Raw genomic sequence first — 22,496 nt, forward strand, 5'->3', positions numbered from 1 at the left:
TTGAATGGCAGTCAGCAAATACATACTCCATGAAGAGTTCTTTTGGATGATACAAAAGCATTTTCTTCATCTAACTGTTTCTTACAATGAACTCTGAAAACCAGAGGCTAGTGTTTAAATTGCAACCTAGCAAAACAGGATTAGGACAGGTGTTAGAAAACCCCAGAGGAGGATGGGATTTACCGTCCTGTGAGATTTTCTCTCTGACATGTCCATCTCTCTTCTGGCTTTTATGGAATCTCCCTGGAGAGGGCTGGAGACCTCTTCGGAGGACCAGTGATCCAGGTCTGGGGTCAGGGTAAGGTTGCTAGTCTCAGATGTTCTTTGGGAAGAATGTTAGAGTCCATTCCCAGTGACAGACCCAACATTCTTCCCCAAGGGACCTGTTGACTCCTCCGCAGGTGTCCAGTTGAGAGTCTGGAGCCAACAGCCTAGATTTTAGAAACTGGGACCAGTTAGAGACCTACTCACCTTGCCCAAGTTGTCTCCCCTTTCCTGGCAGAGGAGTCTCTGCTCCTCCCCTTGCTGCAGCCAGCACAGGCCCAAGTAGGTCCTGGGAGGCCAGTTTTGGGTAGAAAGAGCCTCTCTCCAAGCTTCAGTCTCCTCATCCCTCCAAGGGAACAAAACCGAAGCTTTACCTCCCAAACCTGGCTGGGGAGGGTCCGTTAAGCCATTGTTTGACTTGTGGACAAAATAAATAAATAAATAAAGGGGGGGGGGAGTTTCTATGGAAAGTAACCTCCCAGGACCTTATGATAATAAATTCCAAACTGGGCGGGTCTTGGTGGGTAGTCACACCCCAGGCATATAAATTATTTACTAAAAGGTTTCTCTTTGCCTTAAGCAAGCCCTGTCCACTGTTTCTGTGTCTCTAGGTTAACACACCTTGAAATATTCCGTCAGACCCTTCCTTCTAATACCTGACTGCCCTCCAGAGAGCACAGACTCTTACCCCTCCTGCAATCCCATCCCAGTCTTGCTCTCTCTCTCACCTTCCTGTCATCTTCCTTATGGTCCCTCCTTAATCTCAAATGCATAAAAGAAACTGCAAAACTTGTTGTCAGAGCATTTGAGATCTTGCTCCCCAGCATATGTCTTCGGTTTGGCTCAAACTCTTATAAAATAGTATGTACAGGTTTAGGCGTTTCTTACATTCTGAGTAAGCAATTGACTGGCTCACCCTCCACCATATCCTAGAGAAATTTGAAGTCACTATGGTAATCTTGGGGGGTGGCTAGCCCCCCACCCCCATGCTCTTGAATCACCAAAGCTGGGAGGCCACCGCTGACCTCCAGGGTTGAGCCAGTTGGGAATTGGAGCACTTAGCCCGCTCCCCGCTCCCGGCCTCTCTCACCCTCCCTTACACCCATTCACCCCGGGCTTTTCTCTCGCCACTGTTGACGGTTTTTTGGGTGTGTGAATGTGGAAGGCCTGGGGGCGTTATGGGCTCCTAGGATCTTTATTTGGTTGTTTTCCTTTGCATAAAAAGAAAACTTGTTTTGAAGAAAGGCAGGGTGCAGCATCCAGAGGCACCTGGGGTGATGCTCCTCCAGCCGCAGGCGGGGTGGGGGTTTGGGGAGGAGGAAGGCGGAGCAGACGAGAGGGCTGGAGGACCTGTTGTTTTTCCTGTTGCAAGTAAAAAGGAAACAAAGTGGGAAGTGGAGTGTGCGGGCTGTCAGCAGGCGGGGCGCGGTAGGGGCGCCCCGCCTCCCAGCCTCGAGGCTCACTCGCACCCAGCGCCTTCGCTCCAGGCGCCCGCGGGGCCAAGCCAGCCCAGCCCCTGCCCGCCGCGCCGAGACCGGTAAGCGCTCGCCTCTGGCTGCGTCTGGGGAAGTGGGGCAGAGGACCAAGGCCAAGGGTTTCGGAGGGGCCTCGCGGAGCCGTGGGGCCAGCTCTCAGGGGTCTCCCAGCGCGCACGACGGGTGAGCCCTGTCACTGCGCGCCTTCCCGCGTCTAGAGAGCCCGGCAAGGGGCGTCCCCCGGGCGGGCCGTCGGGACTTGAGCCTAGGCTGAGCTCGGGGGCCGGGGACGCCCCCGGTGCGCCCTCCGAGAAGGGTGCAAACAGCTCCCCGGAGCCTGTACTGAGTAACCTGCGGAACCCGATGAGGGAGCTCCTCGACCCGGTGGCGGAGCCCGGGCTGCGCTCTCAACAGAGGGGCGGCCTCGCGTGTACCCTCCGAGGCGCTGGAGGTGGGAAGCGCTCAGCCAGCCGAGCGCGCCGTGCCGCAAGAGCAGGCGCGCCGGGCGTGGGGTACCCCGGCCGCGCGGCGGGGTGCAGGCTGCATCTCTACTACTAGCGGTGCCGCCCTGCGCGCTTCCTCTGGGCGCGGGAGGAGAGGTGCGCACGCTATCCCGGCGCCCTGTCCCTGCACGCCCTCCCTGACCCTGGCGAACCGGAACATGGGCTGGAAAGGGGCCGGGGTCGAGGTGTGCGGGGCTCTCGCGCCCAGCGCGTGGACGAGCGACCGAGTCCCTTTCCTACGCGCCCCGCAGGGACTCGGGGCGCCGGCGCTGCTCGCCGCGTGTTTACTGCAGCGGCGCGGAGATCAGCCCCCGGATCTGCGGCGGATCCCTGGTTACCGCGGCAAAACCGCCTCCAGCTTTGCATTTCCGGACTCTTCTTTTTAATACTCTTACCCGGAATTCAGCCTGAATGAGGCCTTAAAAAAAAAAAATCGAGTTTCCTGTTTTTATTTAGGCTTTCGCCTCTGTATCTCCTTCTTTGAAATCGAGGAGAGGGGACCAGGGAACCCTTTCGTGGGGACCAGGATGGGGGTCCGTGAGTCCCGGCTGCGCTCTGCCCTAGTGGGGCGACCGAGGGCCGGGTTGCTGAGAAAGGACTGCTGGGAGGCTTTGGAAAGGCGCGCTCCCGCAGGGGAAGAGCGTGGGGATGGGATTTCCGGGGTCGAGGGTGGGTCCTGGCGCAGCGCCCTAGGGATATGCCCAGTTTTCGGATGGAGACCTCGGGAGCCTCGGATGAGTAAGCAGCATTTACTTCGTTTATGTGTCCCCTGGAAGGAGGGACCTGTGGGTCTCCAGCCCTACCATTCTCTCAAGTGGGTCTTCTTCACCTGGGCTTCTGCAGAAGCCCCACTGGGCCCCAGCCTCAGATGTCCCGCACAATCGCGCCTCTATGTGGGGCGGGTGTGTCTTTCTGGGCGCGCTCGGGGAGGAGGGTAGTCCTCTCTCTGGAGTCTCTAAGGGGAAGGTTCACTGCTCACTTTCAGAAGAGCTGGACCCCGCTGGAATGCCTGACAGCACCGTGGGGTTCTTGTCAAGTGAATGGTGCCATAGGGACTCCTCGCTCCCAAAGAGTTGATAGTTTTTACATGTGTTCTCAAACAACCGTAGGAGATAAATGATGTAGTCTCCAGTTTCCATTGGAGAACACTAGGGCACAGAAAAGTGAACTAATTTGTCCACCCACACAGTTTACAAGCAGCTCTCCAGAATCCCAGCTGGTTCAGAGGCCAAGGCGTTGATCACCTGGCAGGTCTTGTTGCCCGCAGATTAAGGAGAGTATTTCCTAACAGTTCTCTGTGTGTGGGCATGGGGAGACTTGGGGTGTCCTTTCAGAGATGCAGCCTCTAATGCACCCTCCTTGATGCTCCTGTGTAAATCCACCACTATCATTAGCCCCCAGGTTTGATGGATGTGCTAAGTGAGGATAAAAATTCTTCTGATTCGGGAAGCTGGTACCAAACACAGGGAGACAGAAACAGACCTTTCTCTTCGGCCCTGTCTAGAGCAGAAATTGCCAACCCCGTAGCATTTCCGAGTCCTGCTGTGGTTTTATTTCTCGAGTTCAGGGTTCCATCCCCTGGCTCCGGAGAGCCCTGCCTAGAGCAACCGGAGGTCGATTCCCTTTTGGTGCTTTCATCAACTTCTCCAAGTAATAAAAGGTGCTCTGGGGGGCAGGGTGCTCTGAAAACCTGGTTGGCGGTTACTTCCTTCTGAGTCCCGCTCCCCCTGCCTCCTACGCCCACATTTAGAAACAGCACTGGCCACTGAGAATATAGATGTTTCTGGAAGTAGAGCAAGTGCCTCAGAGGTGCTGCTGGGCATGCTGATGTCCCTTTACTGCAGGACAGCTGCATTTCTGCAGTCTCGTCCCTGCCCAGGACCGGCGCATAAAGCGTGTCTTTGCACGAAGCTGCGGGCTCCATCTTTTCTCTTGCTTTACTATGTTTAGCAAATGTTGACTGAGACCCCGCTGGGAGCCAGGGGTTGTGCTGAGAACAAGGCTGGCAGACTGGGAGAGTACCAGTCCCTGGGGGTCTTACAGGACACACACAATCCACACATAATTAGAGACCAGCCTCAGACCCGGTTAGCATCTGTGCCCACACTGTTGTGTGAAAGGAGTTTGTGGGGGTGTGAATGGGGGGTGAGGGGTCAGTTCCTGCTTTACCTTGTTTTTCTTCAATTGCACAGTTAAAGGGAGAAGTGAATGTGCAACTTATGAAGCAATTCCCCTTTGGCTGGCTTATTTTTCAAAACCATCTTTGTTTAGAGAGCAGTTGCCTCCCTCCCAGAGGCCAGCTGCTTCTGTGGGTCTGATGGTGGGGCTTGGGGCCCCCCCAAATGCTTCCTTACCGTGGTTCGTTAGAAAAGCTCTCTTGGCCACTCCCCAGGGGACAAAGGTTTCCCAGCAAAGCTGCTGGAAGGGCAGGTCCAGAGGGAAGTGCTCCTGGAGGATGGGGAGTGCCGTTCTGTTCCTGTCCCGTGACGGAGGGACTTGTGTGGTCATTGACCTCCAGCTGGAGGATGGCAGGACTCGGACTTGTTTGGGGGGGAGAGAAACATTCTCCTCTTTGTGCCAGGGCCAGGGTTTCATAAATGACAAAGGTTGCGAAACTCCTCTCTCCTTGCAGTTAATGTTAAAACGTAATTTTCTTTAATTTGGTTGGTGGAAATCCCCCGCAATCATATCAGAAATGCTGCCAGTTTCAAGATGGAAAAAGTCATTTAAAACCCAGGCACCTCCCTCCTCACTCTTTCCTTGCAGACAAACACTGACTTTCTGTGGGTCGTCCTAAACTCCGGCCCCTCTCCCCTCCCTGAGGTTGGGCGTGAAAGTTCCCCCTCCAGCTGCACTGGCTGGATGAGTATGAGAACCCCCCATTGTGTCCCCAGAAGTGATAACTTCACCCCTCAGGTAAGGTCAGCACTTCTCCTAGAAATGGGTGCTTTCCAAGTCTGCCTACTCTCTGAGCCCAGAGGGAGAGTGATTGGAGTAATGGGTGTGGTGTTTTTCAAGTAGTATTTCAGTCAGCTTCTGTTTCACTCACATTGGGAGAAATTGCTTTCCACTCAGATGAAATGCCAGGAGAGTGACAGTGGCAGGAAGGGGTGGCAGGGAGGGGGGAAGCTGCAGAAAGCAAGCAAGCTGCCTGAGTTGGGGCTCTCTGTCCTGGAGGGATGCTATCTTCCTTTCTTGTGGCTGCTGTAACCAATTGCTACAAATTTTGTGTCTTAAAACAACAGAAATGGAATCTCATAGTTCTGGAGGCCAGAAGTTCAAAATCAAGGTGTGAGTAGGGCCCTGTGCCTTCCAGCAGCTTAGGGAAGGATCCCACCTGGCCTCTTCCAGCCACTGGTAGCTCCAGGTGTCCCTTGACCTGTGGCAGTACCACCCCAGTCACACACCCTTCCCCTGTCTGTCATCTTCTGTCTCTTGTGAGGACACTTGTCATTGGATTTAGGGTCCACCTGGACAATCCAGGATGGACTCATCTCAGGATCCTTAATTACATCTGCAAAGGCCTTTTCCCACTTGTTATTTTTCCAAACAAGTCACAGGTTCTGGGGGTGAAGACACAGACATATCTTTTTGGGAGCCGCCGTTCAGCCTACTGCAGATGGATAGGAGTGTGTTTCTTTTGGTATTTTCTGGGCAAGGTGTTTGGCACAGTCCTTTTTTCAGGGAACCAAATGTTCCCTGCCTTTGTGCCCTGTGTGCTGCTTCCCCTAGGTGAACTTAGGCCAGAATTTCAGATTCCCCGCAGGCCTTTCGCCTCCGTCTCCCCCTTCTGCTTCCTGTCCCCCAACTTAGTAAACTGGCTACCACCTTAGTAGTCAGCTCCCCTCATACCATCTTCCTTCCCAGTGTCCCAGTAGCAGAAAGGACAATTTCTGGGCCTCGGAAGTAACCCAAGTAACTGCCCAGGGACTAAATTCTTCACCTGCGGAGAACTGTTCAGCCCCTCTTCTTTGTCTCTCTCCTTTCCTGACCCCTCCCTCTTTCACGTCAAGGACCCGCTTCTTCTCTGCTGAGAGCCCCTCCCACCCAGGCTCCCCTGCTCTGTCTGGGGCCACACAGCCCCTCACATTTTGGAGTTTCCTTTGTTGAGCAGTTCCTGGGAGAGGTGGGAGCAGGGCTCCGTTTTGCTGCCGAGTCCCCACGTCCTTCTCCAGGGACCATAGTTGTGGGAAGGGGCTGGTGGTGCCCGATGGGATTTGGGGTGTTCCCCCAGTTATTGGAGCTTATAGGAAGTGGAGGATGAGAGTGGCAGTATGCAATTGGGGGTGCTCCAGGGCTACATGGAGGGGCAGGGCCACTCCCCTGCCCACTCTGTCTCCCGGGGAGGGGGCATTGCTTGTTTTTTTGGCTTTCCTATGAACTCGGGGAGAAGTGCTTTCTTTTCAATAGGAAAACAAGATCATAGCCCTACTATTGAAACTTTGAAAAGTCATTTATGTATAGGTCGGGCTGGGCGGGGGGGGGGGGGGTACAGAATTGGAGATGGGTGGATCGCCACATGGAAGAAAAAGTATTATCTTTGGAGTCAGCCAGACTGGGCTTGTATCTCATCTACTTTTTTATCTGCTGGGTGCCCTTTGGCAAATAAATCGCTTCACCCTTTTGAGCCTGAGAATCCTCAGCTGTAACGCTGGAATGGGAATAGCTGTCAAGTGCCAGGCACACAGCTTTACACACAATGTCTGTAAGAGCTGGGATGTAGTGGGTGGTCCGTAAGTAATTTATTATTATCCCACTATCCCATCGTCGCCACTGCCAATTCAGGTATCTTTTCCATTTTGTAATGTTTTTATTCATTTTGAATTTACTTGTAATTAGTAGGCATGCACTTTTTTGTCTTAAATTTTATGTTTCAAGTGTGGTGAAATATACATAACAAAATCAATGATTTTTAAGTATATAGTTCTGTGGCATTCATTTATTCACACTGTGTGCCACCATCAGCACCATCCATCTCTACAACTTTTTCATTGTGCAATATTGAAACTCTTAACCCATTAAATACTAACTCTCCACTCCCCTCTCCCTGCAGCCCCTGGCAACCACCATTCTACTTTCTGAGCCTATGAATTTTACTCTCTGTACTTTATGTAAGTGGAATCGTACAGCAGTTGTCCTTTTGTGACAGGTTTATTTCATTTAGCTAATATCTTCAAGGTTCATCCATGTTATAGCAGGTGTCAGAATTTCCTTCCTTTTTAAGGCTGAGTAATACTCCATTGTATGGATGGCCCACATTTTGTCCATTCCTGCACCAATGGCCACTTGGGTGGTTTCCTCTTTTTGTCTATTGTGAATACTGCTGCTATGAACATGGCTGTAGAAATATCTATTTATGTCTTTGCATTGAGTTCTTTTGCATACATGCCCAGAAGTGGGATTGCTGAATTACCTGGTAGTTCTATGTTTAATTTTTTGAAGAGCAAGTCATATGCTTTTGTAATTTGCTTTTTTTTCATTTATTTTTAAAGTACAGTTGACATACAATATTAAATTAGTTTCAGGTGTCCAGCCGTGATTAGACAGTTCTATAACTTACGAAATGAACATGGTAAGTCTAGAACCCATCTGACACCAGACATAGTCATTAGGGTATTATTGATGGGATTAGTCTATTGCTGTCCTTTACATCCCCGGGACTGTTTTTATAACTAGCAGTTTGTACTTCTTAGTCCCCTTCACGTAATTTGCTTTTTTTCATTTAACATTGGCTCGTTAACATTTTTCCACATTGTTTCGTAACCTAGCCATCCTTTTTAGTGGCAGTATAAGTGTCCTGAAACAGGACACCATCATCTTCTTAAGCGTCCTCAATGGTGGGACGATTAATTTACACACACACACACACACACACACACACACACACACACTCCACTCTCAAAACACTGTAATTGACATTTCCAGGCATATGACTTTTTTCATACGCAAGAAGGATTGCATCAAAGGCATTAAACATATTTATAGCTCTTAGAGCGAAATGGTTTTCTGAGAGATTGGACCAAATCATCCCAGTGGTATATAATATTTCACAACACCCTTGCCAACACTGACTAATATTGAAAAAAAAAAAGATTTGCTAATAGGTCTAAAAGGTAATCATCTTAAGTATGTTTCTTTTATTGCTAATGAAGTTAAATTGCTTTTTTTTTTTTTTTTTTTTGGTTGCTGTTATGGATAGCGTGAGGTTTGCTGCAGTGTATGCAGCAGTTAAACCCTTGAACTCTGGAATTGGATGGATTCAGATTCGAACTGTAGCTTCCTCACTTCCCAGCTGTGTGACCTTGAGTAGAATCCTTACCTACTCTGATCCTTGGTTTCCTGTTCTGTAGAATGAAGCTAATGGGACCTATTCCTAGGGTAATCTTAACAATTAAATGAGGGAAACTAGATAATGATCATCACCTAGCACATAGTTAATACTCAGTAGACATTAGCTGTTACTGCTAATATCATAATTCAGTTGAACAAAATCTCCATTCATCCCCAGGATTCATCTTGTTTCAGCAAGGAGAGATGGTTTACACTTAAGCCAAAGGGATTTAGGTTAAGCACGGGGATTGAGTTTCTGCTGTAAATTAGGTAGATGATTTTAGAAAGAGCTGGCAGCACCTCTCTGATGAAATGGACCCCGTCCTTGGCTATCTGGCTGGAACTGGGTGTGAGTCTCCCTGGGACAAGCAGATGAGCCTTGTGTTGGGTGATGCTTCCTCACTGACGGATGAACAGAGGCTGAGGTGGGCTGCAGGGACTCTCAAGGTCCTGAGAAGGCTGTTTCTCCAGGACCCTGTCCCCCTGTGGTCCTGCAGCCTCTGTAGCATGGAAATGGGACTTACTAATGGTCGAGTCTGGAATTCATCTTAGTAACTATTCCACTGTTGACATGCAAATGCTCCTTCATGCAGTTTGGGAAACTGAGGCAGGTGCTGGGGTGGGGTGGTCAGGACCCCGGGGGCTTTGGCACCAGCTTGAGTTCCTGCCCATGGAGCCTGCTTTTGCAGCCCCTTAGAGTAAAGTGGCCTCTACTTCCCTCTTAAGGAGAACCTAAGTCAAGCACGCAGTGTGTTTATCTGTGCTCAGTGTATGTATTTTCCTCTCTGCTGTGTTCAAGGGAGCAGTTAATAAGAGCAGGATCTTGGTCTCAAATAAACTGCTTCACAAGAAATTTCTTTGGTGTTGCAGGGGAAACACCAAAACCTTTTCCCTTCACCCGTCCCTCTCAAAAAACTCTATTAAAAATGTTTCTTGTGTTCAGAGCCAATGAAAAAATGAGCGAGACCACACCTATCATGAATCTTTTCTCCCTATTGTGTGGTGTGAGGAATATTTGAATAATACGGCCCATCTGCTGTCATTTGGAAACCAGTGATGAAGTGTGGCCTATTTTTAAATTAGGTGCAGCGGCACATCTAATATGTGGTACTTTCTTAAGATGTGCGTGGCTTCATATTTCCCAGCCGGAAGCACAGTGCAAGGCAGTGTTTCGAGAAGGAATAGACAGAAAGCCTAACGTCCATGTCAAAAGCAAGAGCTTTAGAATTAGATGGGAGCTCAGATCTTGGCTTTGACACTTAACGCATAGGTGATCGTGACGAGTTGCCTTACCTCCCCGAGCCTCCAGGTTTTCATCTGAAAATTGGGATAATAGTACCTCTTTACTGGATTGCCATGAAGATTAGCAATAAGGAAAAGCCTGTAGTAAGTAATGGGCCTGGTAAGGTAAGAGTTAGTCATTCGTTATCTTATTTGACCCTCCATGAATGATCTGTATGGAATGCATGAAGCATGTGTCAATAAATACCCCCATTTTACAGGTAAAGATTGGAATTGCTTTGTCCTTTGTTAACTGCCTGTTCCTATCTGATATGTCAAAGCCAGAGGTTTATAGTTTTTCGGCTTTTTGTAATCCTTCAAGGTCTGCGGAAGCTTGGGAGATAAGAGCTGAGGACTGTAGAGGTGAGATCTTTTCCAGGCTATTTCCTTCCTTCCCCTGCTGGGAGGCAGGAGCCGCCCCTGGACTAGCTCACCTGGCCTGGAATAACAGATAAGGGCAGCTCGCTAGTAAAGTTGTTGATCAAGTGATCTTGACCATGGCAGTGGATTCTGGCTTGGTCCTGTCCCCTCTGAGCTGCAGCAGTGCGATGGGGTCCCGAGTGGGTGGGCTGCTCCAGAGGCAACCACCTCAGGAGCCCTTGTGCCATGGGTTTATGGGAAAGTGGTTGGGACATGGCCGGGTGGCTGGCAGTGACCTTGACCTTCATGCACTGTGCTTCTCCAACTTTCCCACCCGCTTCTCCAGCCAGAGGATGGGATGTGCAACTCTAAGCCTGCAGCAGCCCACCCCAGCCGTGACCTTGCTTTGAAGTTTCAAGTTTTATTTTTAACACTAACAATAATTTTACATTCTATTCTCTGATAAATCCATGTTTATTTTACTATGAGGAATAGTTCCCGCTCACTTTTGAGTTAAATGGATGCTCTGGGACGATGTTTATGTTTCGGTGGCTTCCGCTCCTCTTAGCACAGTGTCTCCAACCATAGTTTGAAAAACATGGATGAGGGCAAAACAGTATGAAGAATGATTCAACGAAATTCAGTGAAATTTTGGCTTAGGTAGAGAATATTAAAATGCCACATCTCGAATCTCAACATTTTATTTTAACTTAAAACGTATAAATAAATGTATATTGGTCCTCTGGTCTATTGATGAAAGGCCAAGGGCTTTTGTTAGAGAACACTCTTCATTCCTACGTAAGGTGCATTGCAATGCAGAGTCCTCCTAAATTTTTATAATTCTCCCTAGTTTTTTATAGTTGTCATGCCCCATCTGATTCAACAGAAAGTTTGTTTTGGTGCCATGCCCTTGTTGAGTTTCGAAAGCATTCTGCTTCGTTTTCGTGAAAACAGCTCTTTCTTTTCACACCCATATTTCATCCACTTAGCCACTTACCATGTTGTGTGATTGCAAAGGTGAACCCCGAGTGTGGGCCTATTTGGGAATAAGCACAGCCAGCGCTTGTTAGCCTGCAGAGCCTGGGGCCTGGCATGCTGGCACCCCGAGGAGCGTGGTCAGCGTGCTGAGGCCATCGGTCAGGGTGGGTTGAAGAGGGGATGAGAGCACAATTCACCTCTCATTCGGCTGGTTAGAGGTCGGATATGACGCGGGGATCACAGAGCCTGGGCCCAAGGTGGCTTCGACGTAGAGCTCCCACCTAAACTACAGCAGCCCCTCACTCTGAGAGTAAGCACAGCAAGCTCAAGAAGGGAGGCTCTTCATATCGTCTCCTTTTGCTGCAGCTCTGGTCAGCACATTGGTACTTCCGTGCTTTGCTATCCAGCCACCTCGGAATTGCCGCCCCCGTTAACCTAGCTTGCTGTTTCTTTGTCTAAGGATGAAAACAGCAAACACTTTTGTAGCATCCACTCTGTAGGAGGCAATGTTCAGGTACTTCAGAAATACAGATTTACTCAACATTTGTGATAAGTGCTATTGCGATCCCCGTTTTACAGAAGGGGAAGCCGAGGCACAGAAAGATTTAATAACTTACCTAGGTATGACCCAGCTAGGAAGCGGCAGAGCCTGCTCCCAACCCCTGTCCTGTGCTATCTCCAAATGTGGCCACTCCTTTCCTAGGAGGACGTGTGTCATTGGGGCGGGGAATCTGGATCCCAGGTAGGAGGAGTGAGCCAGTCCGCTGTGCACAGGGGCTTCCCGGTCTTGTTCTCACCTGTGCCCTCTGTTTCCATCTTCCCTGTTCTTGCCGGTCCTTGGTCTCTGTTTGAATCTTCTGTGCCCAGCCTGGTCCCAGTCTGTCCAGGGTGGTGCCCACTCTCCCACTCTGTCCGGAGGAAGTAGGGCCTGGCGTCTGAAATCTCAATTGCTTCCTTGCCCAACTCTTGAAACTTTTACGGGAAGTCGACGTAAGGGTCCTTGAGCGTGGGTGACATAATCAGGGCCATAGGACGTGTCTTCTTGGTGTCTTCTTGGCCAGTGGCCCAAATCTGGTCTCTTTGCACTGACCCAGGAGAGGCAGTGTGGTGCTGTGGTCAGAGCAGGGCCCAGGAATCATCCGGTTCGAGCCTGCCTCTCCCAGTCACTGGCTGTGCGCCTGGAACCTCCTTGAGCCCCACTTTCCCCCCTATAAACAGAAGGCCTGCCTTAGGGGCTCGTGATGATTACGTGAGAAAATGGATAGCGTCACCTAAACAGTGCTGGCTTGTGGCAGGTGCTCAGTGATATCCGCCGTAACCCCAAAGACAGGCCTGATGAATGCTACAGAGGCTCTGCTAGAACAGAGCCTCAACTTCTCCCAAAGGCTCACAGGGGTCGATGCGGCCTGGAGACCTGTTTTGGGAGTGGCAGGAGGTGGCATAGGGGCACCTGCCAAGGACAGACTGACCAGTGATGGGGGACAGAATGAGTCCCCCAGTGCTTCCAGTTTGTCTACAGATGAGAACAGGAGAGGAAGAGGACTTGTAAGCCCCTGACCCAGTGGGGAAGAGGGTTAGGGGCTGAGTGCCTGGGTGTGCGGCCAGCTGCAGAGCGGACCCCAGGAAAACGGAGTAAACTGCCAAGTAGCTAAGACCCCGTGAGGGGGACCCATCTCCATTACCACTCTGAGTGTGTGTGTGTGTGTGTGTGTGCGCGCGTGCGTGCATGCGAGTGTGAGTCTTGTAGAACTGAAACCTTAACCTGTGGAATATGATGCTGTCTCTGGGTAGACAGTGTCAAAATTGAATTGAATTCTTGGACACCCTGCTGGTGTCTGAGAATTGCTTGTTGGTGTGAGGGGACCTTCCCCCCATGTTGAAATTGGGCCTGGGAACCCCATTTATCCACTTACCCTAGAACCTACCGCCCAGTGGTTCCTAAGCTTTTTCACATTTTAAGTCCTTTTGAAAAGCTGCTGAAAATCATGGCCCCTCTCCCCAGGAAAAGACTCCTATATACAAGAACATTCTAACATGAAATCCCATGGAGTTCCTGGGTGTCCCCCACGTTCATCCCAGACTCTATTAGGGTATACTGAATGGTTGTAGGAGTCCGATCGCTGACTTCTCTGCACTGAAATTCTAACTCCAAAACAAACCTTGAAGGCCAGAGAGACACCCTAGATTCAGACCCCCTGAGGCCTCTGGAAGATACCTCACCCAACGATAAAAGTCTGTTCAAAGTCTGCTTTGAAGCTGCTTCTGTGTTCAGTCTTGACCACCTCTTAAGCACCCGTGTGCAAGTTTACTCTGTGCCATTTAAATCCCTTTCTTTCTCCTAAATTCACTGAGGGGCATTCAGCAAGGACTGACTTCTTTGCATCATTTGATGCCTCTCCACTATAGGATGATGGCTCATTGACAAGGCCAGCTGTCCTTGGGGGCAGTTGCAGCCTGTGGTTTTGTGGCTCCCCCTTCTGTGTGAAGAGCCTGGGCTTGGGCTGGTAGGAAGCCCACCTGTGAGAGCTGTTGTAAGTCATGGGTGGGTGGGGTTGTCTATGGGAAGTCAGTCCCACATCCAGGCTGTACGTACGTGTTGGGCTCCAGGTGGCTTTAGAGCAGGCAGGGTCTCCTGAGGGATTAGCATGCGAACCCCCTTTTGCTGAGAGAATGGGGTTAGTGCCGAGCACCCCACACCACGGTGTTTTCTGCCCCAGGCATCCCCTCCACTTCAAGTACCACAAAGCCTTTCCCAGCCCTGCGGGTGCCAGCCTCCCAGGGTGCCACTCCCACTCAGGACCGGTGACCTTGCCTGAGCTCCTGCTCCTCTTTACTTAATATAATAAGCTTTATTGAGCTAGAAGTCACATACCATAAAATTCATTGAATGTGCACAATTCAGTGGATTTTGGTCTGTTCACAGAGTTGTGTAACCATCACCATAATCGATTTTAGAACATTTCATCACCTCCGAAAGAAACCTCATACCCCTTAGCAGCCACTCTCCATTTCTCCCCAACCCCCCAGCCCCTGGTGACCACTAATCTACTTTCTGTCTCCACGGACTTGCCCATTCTGGCCATTTCACATAAGTGGAATCATACAGGATGTGGTCTTTGGGGCTGGCTTCTTACACTTAGCTTGTGGTCTCTTAGGAACATATCTGTCTGACTCATACAACTACAGTGGAGGGGTGGTTTGTACTACCATTTGTTCAATCACAATGATTAATGGAGCTTCTGCTATACTAGGCCTGGAACAGGTACTGGGCCACACAGCAGCCATGGTGGTGTATTAGCTATCGATTGCTGTGTAACAAATTACCCCCCAGACTTAACAGCTTCAACAACAAACACTTATCATCTTACAGTTTCCGTGGGTCAGGCATTTGGGAGTAGCTGAGGAAGCAGGGTTTTGTTGGCAGGCCTCAGTGACTCGCCTGCTGATGGCCAGATATCTCAGAAACTTGCCATGTGGGCTTCATGGGGCAGCTTGAGTGTCCTTACAACATGGCGGCTGGCTTACCTCCAAGTGAGAGATGAGAGAGAAAAAAAGAGGCAAAGAGTGCCCAAGCCTGAAGTCCCACAGCCTTTTATAACCTAATCTTGAAGGCAACCTGCCATGGCGCCCACCATATTTTGGTCACGCAAACCAATCCTGCTGTAATGTGGGTGGGGACTGCACAAAGGTGTGAATACCCGGCAAGTGCCTGTATATCGTTTTATGTAGAGAATAGCCCTTGTGATGGCACCCAGCCGGCTCGTTCATGAAGGGACCACAGTGCAGCGTCTGGGTCAGCTGTGACTTCTCTGGGTTCCATGCTCTATTTAGGCCTCTTCTGTCTTTCTCCACTCTGTATTTGTAATTAGAGAATTTAGCATGTAATTACAGATAGCCTTGCACTTGGTTCCACCAGATTTACCCACTTCTGACAGAATAATTTTTACAGATGATTGCTAGCCATATGGATAGCTCTAGGACCCGGGGTCAACTGGGAAGACTCTCAAAGGGCTGCCAATAACTTGAACATCTAGGGGCTGGAAACATCTGGAGGTTTCCTCATTCATGTCTAGTTGCCTGGGAGGCTCAGATGGGACTGTCTGGCTTCTCTGTCTGGCTGGGGCTCCTTCACAGTGTGGCAGCTTCGGGGAGTCACACTTCCTTCTGCATGCACTCCCCAAGAGCTTGGTTCCAAACCAAGGCGGAAGCTGCATGGCCTTTTTTGACCTAACCTCTCAAGTCACTTAGCATCGCTCCTGCTATACTCTCTTGGTCAAGGAAGTCACAGCCTACCCAGATTGAAGGGGAGGGACATAGGTGGCACCTCTCAATGGGAGGAGCCCTAAAGAATTTGCCACAATGTTTTAAAACTTCCACAATAAATGGAAAGCATTTAGCACGATGACTGCCATGTCATATAGGCCAGAAAATATCAGCTGCTGATGTCCATACTGCTATTAGTTTTAGTATCTCTCCAGTCCCGAGACTTAGCACCTGGAAACTGACTGCTATGTGTCTAACTATGTGACCCGGGCAAGCCCCCTGCCCCCTGTCTTAACTAAATGACCTTTGAGGAGCAGCTCTGGGAGGATGTTCAATCTAATATTGCCAGATTCATTCTTCTTACTTTCTTTAAATTTAGACCCAACTTAAAAAAATTTCCCAGCCCTTAGTTTAATTTTCTTGCCTTGAGTGGCTTCTCATGTACATTAAGGGGTTTCACAAGGAGATTCTAGATCAGTGTTGTGAGTCCCCAGGGGACTTGTTCACGAGCCTGGATGTGTGATTCATACAATGCCTATTGTTCCAGGCTTTCTATTTCTCCCCTTATGCTAATTTCCCCCCAATAAGTATTCACAATTGATTTTTTCCACAAACAGAGGAATATCTCTTCTATAAAAGTTAAAAAGACGCCTAAGACATGGTGTCCTCCCGTGAGATTCCAATTCTAGTAAGAGAATTGGAAACCTGACGCACAGGAAGCAGTGGTGAGATGCCGCGTGTAACTAGGTGCTCTGCTTGGAGGTCCGGGTGAGACGCCCCCTGCCGGTGCTGTCCGATTGCCCCTCCCATCCACTGCCCGCGGTAGGTAGGCGCCGTGAGCTGGTATCGCTTACGCAGGAAACAGTTCTGGGGTGATTAGGAACTCTTCCGAGTGTAGCTCTAACGCCAGGGCTCCATCCTTTTGCTGGGCGAGCCCCTGCAACCGTTGAATGCTTTGGGGTTGACGCTTGAAAGAATGAGCATTGCAAACATGGTCATCATTTTTTTTCTCTGCTCCCTTCCAGGTCACAAACTCTAGAAGCCTCAATTAAGGCAGACTTTGGGTCTAAGCTAGGGGAATTGGCGAAAAAGAGACGCTCCGGATTCTAATTAACTGTTTTTTAACTACAGATGAGCCAATTTTTGAGTTAAGTCGGGGTGAGAGTCTCAAAGATTAATGAAAATATGTGAAGATGGTAGGAGAACAGGGGCCAGACACTCCTGTAATTAGGCTCCCTTATTCTTGTGCCTTGAGAATAAAAAGATCAAGGGAACAAAAGGATGGGGGCGGGGGGATTATGTGAATAACTATGGAAACTGTCTCTCCCCTTTGAGGAGCATTATTTTCCAGAATCCTTTTTTTCCCTAAAATTAAAAACATTTACTGCTCTTGTTAGTTTCATCTTTTTTTTAAAACTGTAGCTGTCCTAGTCTTGTCCCCACTCAGTCGTCTTATCTGACCTCATCTAAAAATGCTGTAAGGGAGAAACAATAATTTTCCCTCTACCCTCCTGGGTTCTTGGCAGAGACCCTCCTATACAAAATCAGAATAACAGGAGAAAAACAAATTTAATCATGTACAAAATCTCCACCAACATGTGAGACTCAAAGAAGTGACCAGAGCAGGAAGCTTTTCTACCTTTTGGACAAAGAAATAGTAAATGTGTGAGGATTGGCAAGATAAAGGGGTGTGGGCTGGCAGTGGTAAAATGGTGAAAAAGTAACAACGTTTGTTTATGCAGTTTCTTGGCCCTAGATTCCCTGTCTGTGGTGATAAGGGTACCTTCTTCCCTCCTGGTACAGGGAGGTACCTTCACATGGGAGATTTCAGTGGGACAAAGGAGGCTCACAGCTGCCCTTGCACTAGTTTTCTCAACTACCTTTAATTCAAAATAATATGCCGAAGTGACATATTCTGGAATGACATATTCTGACTCCTTACCATGCTGAGTGCCAAATTTGAATAGGAAGAACCAACCAGAATTCCAGGAAGGTTGGTGGTTGGGGTATCAGTGGGCAGCTGGGAAAGGCTGACATTTCATCACAGTGAGGTTACCTGCAAGTGCCAGGAGAGGCAGAAAGAAGGAGGAGTGACTAGTAAAGAAAATAAACATCCCTCTTACAGGCTTGTTGAATGTAGCCAGGCCTCTCATGGCTGGGAGCAGCGGCTCCTCTGGTTTCCTGCCTCATGCTTGGGAACTTACAAAGACGATCCGCTCCTTTTGACAGTAGCAAGTGGAGGGGTGGGAATCTAATTTTTCTGTTCACTCTGATTTTCTAAAAGTGGTGAAACACATTTATTTATCCAGTAAACTACAGTAGTTTTTCCCCCTCCCATCCCCACTGCCCTTATCCACAGTTTCACTTTCTGCGGTTATGATTACCCACGGTCAACCTTGGTCTGAAAATATTAAATGGAAAACTTCCAGAAGTAAACAACTCATAAATGTTAAATTGTATGCCTTCTGAGTAGCATGATGAAATCTCGTGCTGCATGGGATGTGAATCATCCATTGCCCACGGTATCCACACTGGTTCTGGGTACTCTCCCCTTGGCAGCTCTGCCACAAGCATTTTTGTTGCATTTTTGCCACATAACTTTGGCCATAAGGCAGTCTTGCCATAAAAAAGAAAAAGTAAACTGGTTGACAGTTTCTTTCTTTCTTTTTTTTTTGTATTTAGTTTCATTTCTTCATTGACAAATCAATCAACCGCCGTAAAAAAGCTAAAATAAACTGGTTGACAGTTTGGGTTTTTTGTTTGTTTGTTTGGTTTCATTTCTCCATTGATGAAGTTCTTGCAGTTCTTCCCCTGTCTGTATTATATGTAAATCTTAGCTAACCCTCATTATGATCTCTACAGGGACAAGTAGAAGTGGTGGTGGTCTTAAAATAGCATTTCTTCCAGATGATGATGATTTGCCCCAAGAGTTGGTTTCTTATTTTGAAACATTCGATTTTGTGAGGAGAAATAGAGTCGGAGGGCCTTCTTTGAAGGTGTAGTTAGTTGAACCCACATTTTCCATAGAATAAGGACAAGTGCTTAAGTGCAATCCACAAGATAAAATCAGTTACTTGCACAGTACTGCCACGAATCGACACACATTTGAAATAAAGTCTTAGTAGCCACTTAGTAGCCACCTAGGTTATTAGATCTACTGTTGCTTTATCGCAGCGGTATCACAGCGCTTGGTGTTCAAGTCACCTTTATTTTGCGTAATAATGTCTCATTCATGTCACTTTATCTCATCACGTAGGCTATTTATTATCTCACATCATCACGGGAAGGGAGAGTCCAATACAGTAAGATATTTTGAGAGAGAGAGAGACCATATTCACATTAGTTTTATTACAGCATATTGTTATAATTGTTCTATTTTATTATTTGTTATCGTTGTTAATCTCTTACTGTGGCTAATTTACAAATCAAACATTACCATAGGCACGTATGTATAGGAAAAAATAGTATATATAGGGTTTGGTACTATCTGCAGTTTCAGGCATCCACTGGGGGGGGGGTCTTGGAACGTATGCCCGGAGGGTAAATGGGGGGACTACTGTAATTTATTCATACTTTCGCCTGTTTTTAACAGAGGACTTAATATATTCCTGAGCCCGGAATGAGGAATCAGTTGACTGGTTTTTCTTCTATCTCTGCCACTAACTAGCTGTGTGACGTTAAGACATGTGATCTCTTTGAGTCTGTTGCCCATCTGGGAGAGCAAAGACTTACGGGGCATCTGCTCTGTGCACCAGGCACTAAAGACTTTCCATGGACCTGTATTAACTCACTTAATTCTCTCCCATACACTTTATGTGATGTGTCTTTCTGGAATTGGTCAGTGCAGTTCTATTAGTACATTTTTGTAATACCAGCAGGATGACTTTTTATGGCTTTTGCCATTTCAAAGAGTCTTGGATTTTTCTCCAGGCTCCAGAGGAACCAGTACTTGAGACCCTCAATTTGAACCCCAAGCTAGATCATTGGATTCCATTGCTGATGAGGACCTTGTGTTTGAGCTTGGCTTTCATTCAGACCCACACTGCAGAAGAAGTCTGCAGGACTGGGGCCCTGGGGAGGAGGGTACCCAGGGCTGAGATGGGGGGAGTGGAACCATCGAAGCCTGTCTGCCCCTTGGAAAATCTTTTTGGTGGCCTGGCCCTGTCAGTCATGATCCTCTTCTGGTTGGGGGTTGTTAGGGATAGCAGGATGGCTGTTAGAGAACTCTCAGCTTCTGCCTGCCCATCGAAGTTCCAGCTGTGACTTCTAGCACTTATTTCTTATCCTGGGTAACCCCCCACACACACTCCACGTGGGTCAGGGTAGGCCTAGCCAGAGCCTGGAGTTGGACCTTGCCTCGGTCTGGGCTATATCCACGCAGTGGCCCAGGCTCCGCCTTCTCCGGAGGTTATCTGCCATGTTCACAGCCCTGCCCCACTTTGTGGGTTGGCGAGTGAGGTTCAGCGTGTGAATGTGCATGAGTATGTGTGTGTGACATTGTGTGTGTCAGTTTTCATAATCGTGCCTGTATGTGAATGAGTGAATGCGATTGTGACTGAGTGTGTCTGTGTACGACATCTGATGGGATACCGAGGGGGTGTTGCTTCCTCTCGCCCAGATCAACCTTTTCTCTTGTGAGATGCCCTGGGGCGCCGGCCATGACAGCGTGGCTGTGCTGGGGGCGGCGACATAGATAACTGAGGGTCGCGGAGACCCCCTACTACTCTGCTGCCTGGTTCTCTCCTCCCACGCTTCTGGCTGAGTTTTGCGCCTTGCCCTCCTCGCATGCTCTCAGCGACGCTGGGGTGCAGGGAGACTCTTAGGGGCTCGGAGGGGCGGGCCCTGCCTTGGGTGCCTCATTTGGAACACCTGAAGGTGGCGGAGACGGAGACGCGCGGAGCAATTGGACCACCAAGGACTGTTCCTCCAACCACTTTCCTCCTCTAATGTCTGCTCCGCCCTGTGGGACACGGCTGGTGTGATTCTAAACCTCACGCCCCCTCCTCTTCTTACATTCTACTGTAGCAAAGGTTTCAGTCCAGGGCTGTGGATCCGGAAGGACATTCTGGGGGACATGGGACACTGCAGGGCAAGAAGCGAATGGGTCCGGTACCACACCAAAGCAGTTCCAATGCTCTGCCGCTAAGATGCGGTAGGAATGTGTGCGGCGGGCGTGTATGCGTGTGTGTGTGGGGGGGTGGGGGAGGCAGGGGTGCAGGCTAACTTTCTTGCCCTCTGAACCTTGGTTTTCTCATTTACAACCCAAGGGAGAATAATACCCACCTTACAGTGTGATGAAAACTGCAGCGCCTGTAAAGTACAGAGGATGACTGCGTTTGCACCGGCGCTCGGCCAGCACACACAGTTCATTGTAACGAAGAGATGCATTAGTGAAAGTCCCGGGTAAACCCATTTATTTTCTAAATCCGACTTGTAAGGGGAACCCCGATGGGAAGGAATGCCCGGAGGCTGAGGAACAGCTCGCACACTGGATTTGAGCCCAGAGCCCGGGATGGCCTGTTACTCGGGTGACCCCGGCTCCGGATCTGCGACAGGGTCCAGTGCCCCGCCCTTTCTGGTGATTCCCTGGGAACCCGGGAACGGAAAGCGGTTTGGCAGACGACCAGCCCTCGCTTACTTTGCAAATGGCACTTTCTATCCTCTGGTTACAAGGCAAGAGGGAAGCCAGGGCCAGCGTGCGCACGCCGCCCGGGATTCGGCAGCGGCCCACGGGCTTGGGGATCTAACCCCGCAGGCCAGGCGGGTGCAAGCTGGGGTCGGGAAGGATTTGCCGCCGCGGCCACTCGGAGCTCGGCTACCTCTGGCGCTCCAGTGCTTCGCCTGGCGGGAGCTACGAGAATTTGGTGACGGTGCCCGCGCGGCGTCTGGCCCTGGCCCCGCCCCGGCCCCGGGGACGCCCCGCCCCTGACAGGCGCCCCGCCCCGGGCCGCGCCCCTCCGCCGATGCCCCACTCGCCGGCTCCGCGCCGCGGGCCTGCCTTCAGGCCCCCGCGGGCTCCGCGCCGCCGCTCGGAGGCTCGCACCCTCCCGCCGCTCGGGGACCAGCCTGCCGCGTCCCCTGGGCAACTATCTCCAGGGAGACCGGGCCCCGCCCCCGGCACCGACACCCGGTACGGAGCCCACCTGTGCGCTAGCCTGCGGGGTCCCAGTGCCCCCCGCCGCACGCCCCTCCCGGCGCCGGGCTTTGTCCTCCTGGGGCGATCCGGGATCCAGGGGCATGGGGGCTGGGGGAGGCGGGAGCGTTCCTGGGCGGACCAGACTCCGCTGGGAAGGCCGAGGCAGGGGGTCGCGCTCCGGTGTGGGCTGCTTGGTGCTCTCCCTCTCCTGACCTCCTTGCATCCCTTTTGTGCCTCCGGGGGGCCGCGGATCCGGGTGCCCTGCTGTCGCCCTTGATGAGATGAGCGGGGCCCTCAGCCGTACAGGACAAGCTGTTTACTTGTCAGGGACCCAGCAGTTGCTGCGCGCGTCCTCCCCTCCCCCTGCCCCCGATTCGGGACGGAGCATCCTGCGCTCGGTCCATTCCTAGCATTACCTCCCAAGATTTGCCCTTGAACCCAGAGGGCTAGAGGGCGGCAAACCCAGGTCCTGTGAGATCCTAGCCAGCGTGAGGGCCCGAGCAGAAGACCCACCTTTCCTCCGGGGAAGAGCCTCCTCCCTGGCCGCCCTCTTGTGAATTCTGTCCCAGCTCCATATTTCCTGACCCTAATTCCCGAGGACGAATTACTTCCTTGCCTTTTCTAATTCTTCCTTCTTTCGACTCCATCATGCTTTCTGCTTTGTCTTTCCGCGTTTTGAAAGTGCTTTCTCTACAATCATGTCTCATTTCCCTGAGGCTGGGCTGCTGTTTTCTCATGCTCGCGTTAATTCCATTGGTCATCAATGGAAGTGATTTCTTCCTTAGCTCTTGATGCTGACCTCCCGTTTCTGTGGTGGCAGTGCCTTGGGAAGTCCTTGCCATCCTTCCTTGGATGCTGAATGAAAGGACCATCCAAGCCCAAGTTCAAGCAGCAGGGTCCGTGGGG

The 22,496-nt window shown here is 50.2% G+C and overlaps 1 protein-coding gene across 7 annotated transcripts in view; it reads left to right on the top strand.

Annotated features, from left to right (window-relative positions):
* The first annotated feature begins 1,657 nt into the window (after positions 1-1,657).
* Positions 1,658-22,496, top strand: part of PIK3CD (phosphatidylinositol-4,5-bisphosphate 3-kinase catalytic subunit delta) — a 46,476-nt gene continuing 25,637 nt past the window's right edge. For 6 of the 7 annotated variants that reach the window (XM_033115221.1, XM_033115224.1, XM_033115225.1 and 3 more), the window contains exon 1: positions 1,658-1,801. The gene's annotated coding sequence lies outside the window, so the exon portion shown is untranslated. Of the gene's footprint in view, positions 1,802-21,429; positions 21,585-22,496 lie in introns of those variants that run through there. The other variant, XM_033115223.1, reaches the window with a different exon arrangement.

The sequence above is a fragment of the Rhinolophus ferrumequinum genome, chromosome 9 (assembly GCF_004115265.2).
Source record: "Rhinolophus ferrumequinum isolate MPI-CBG mRhiFer1 chromosome 9, mRhiFer1_v1.p, whole genome shotgun sequence".
Lineage (NCBI taxonomy): Eukaryota > Metazoa > Chordata > Mammalia > Chiroptera > Rhinolophidae > Rhinolophus > Rhinolophus ferrumequinum.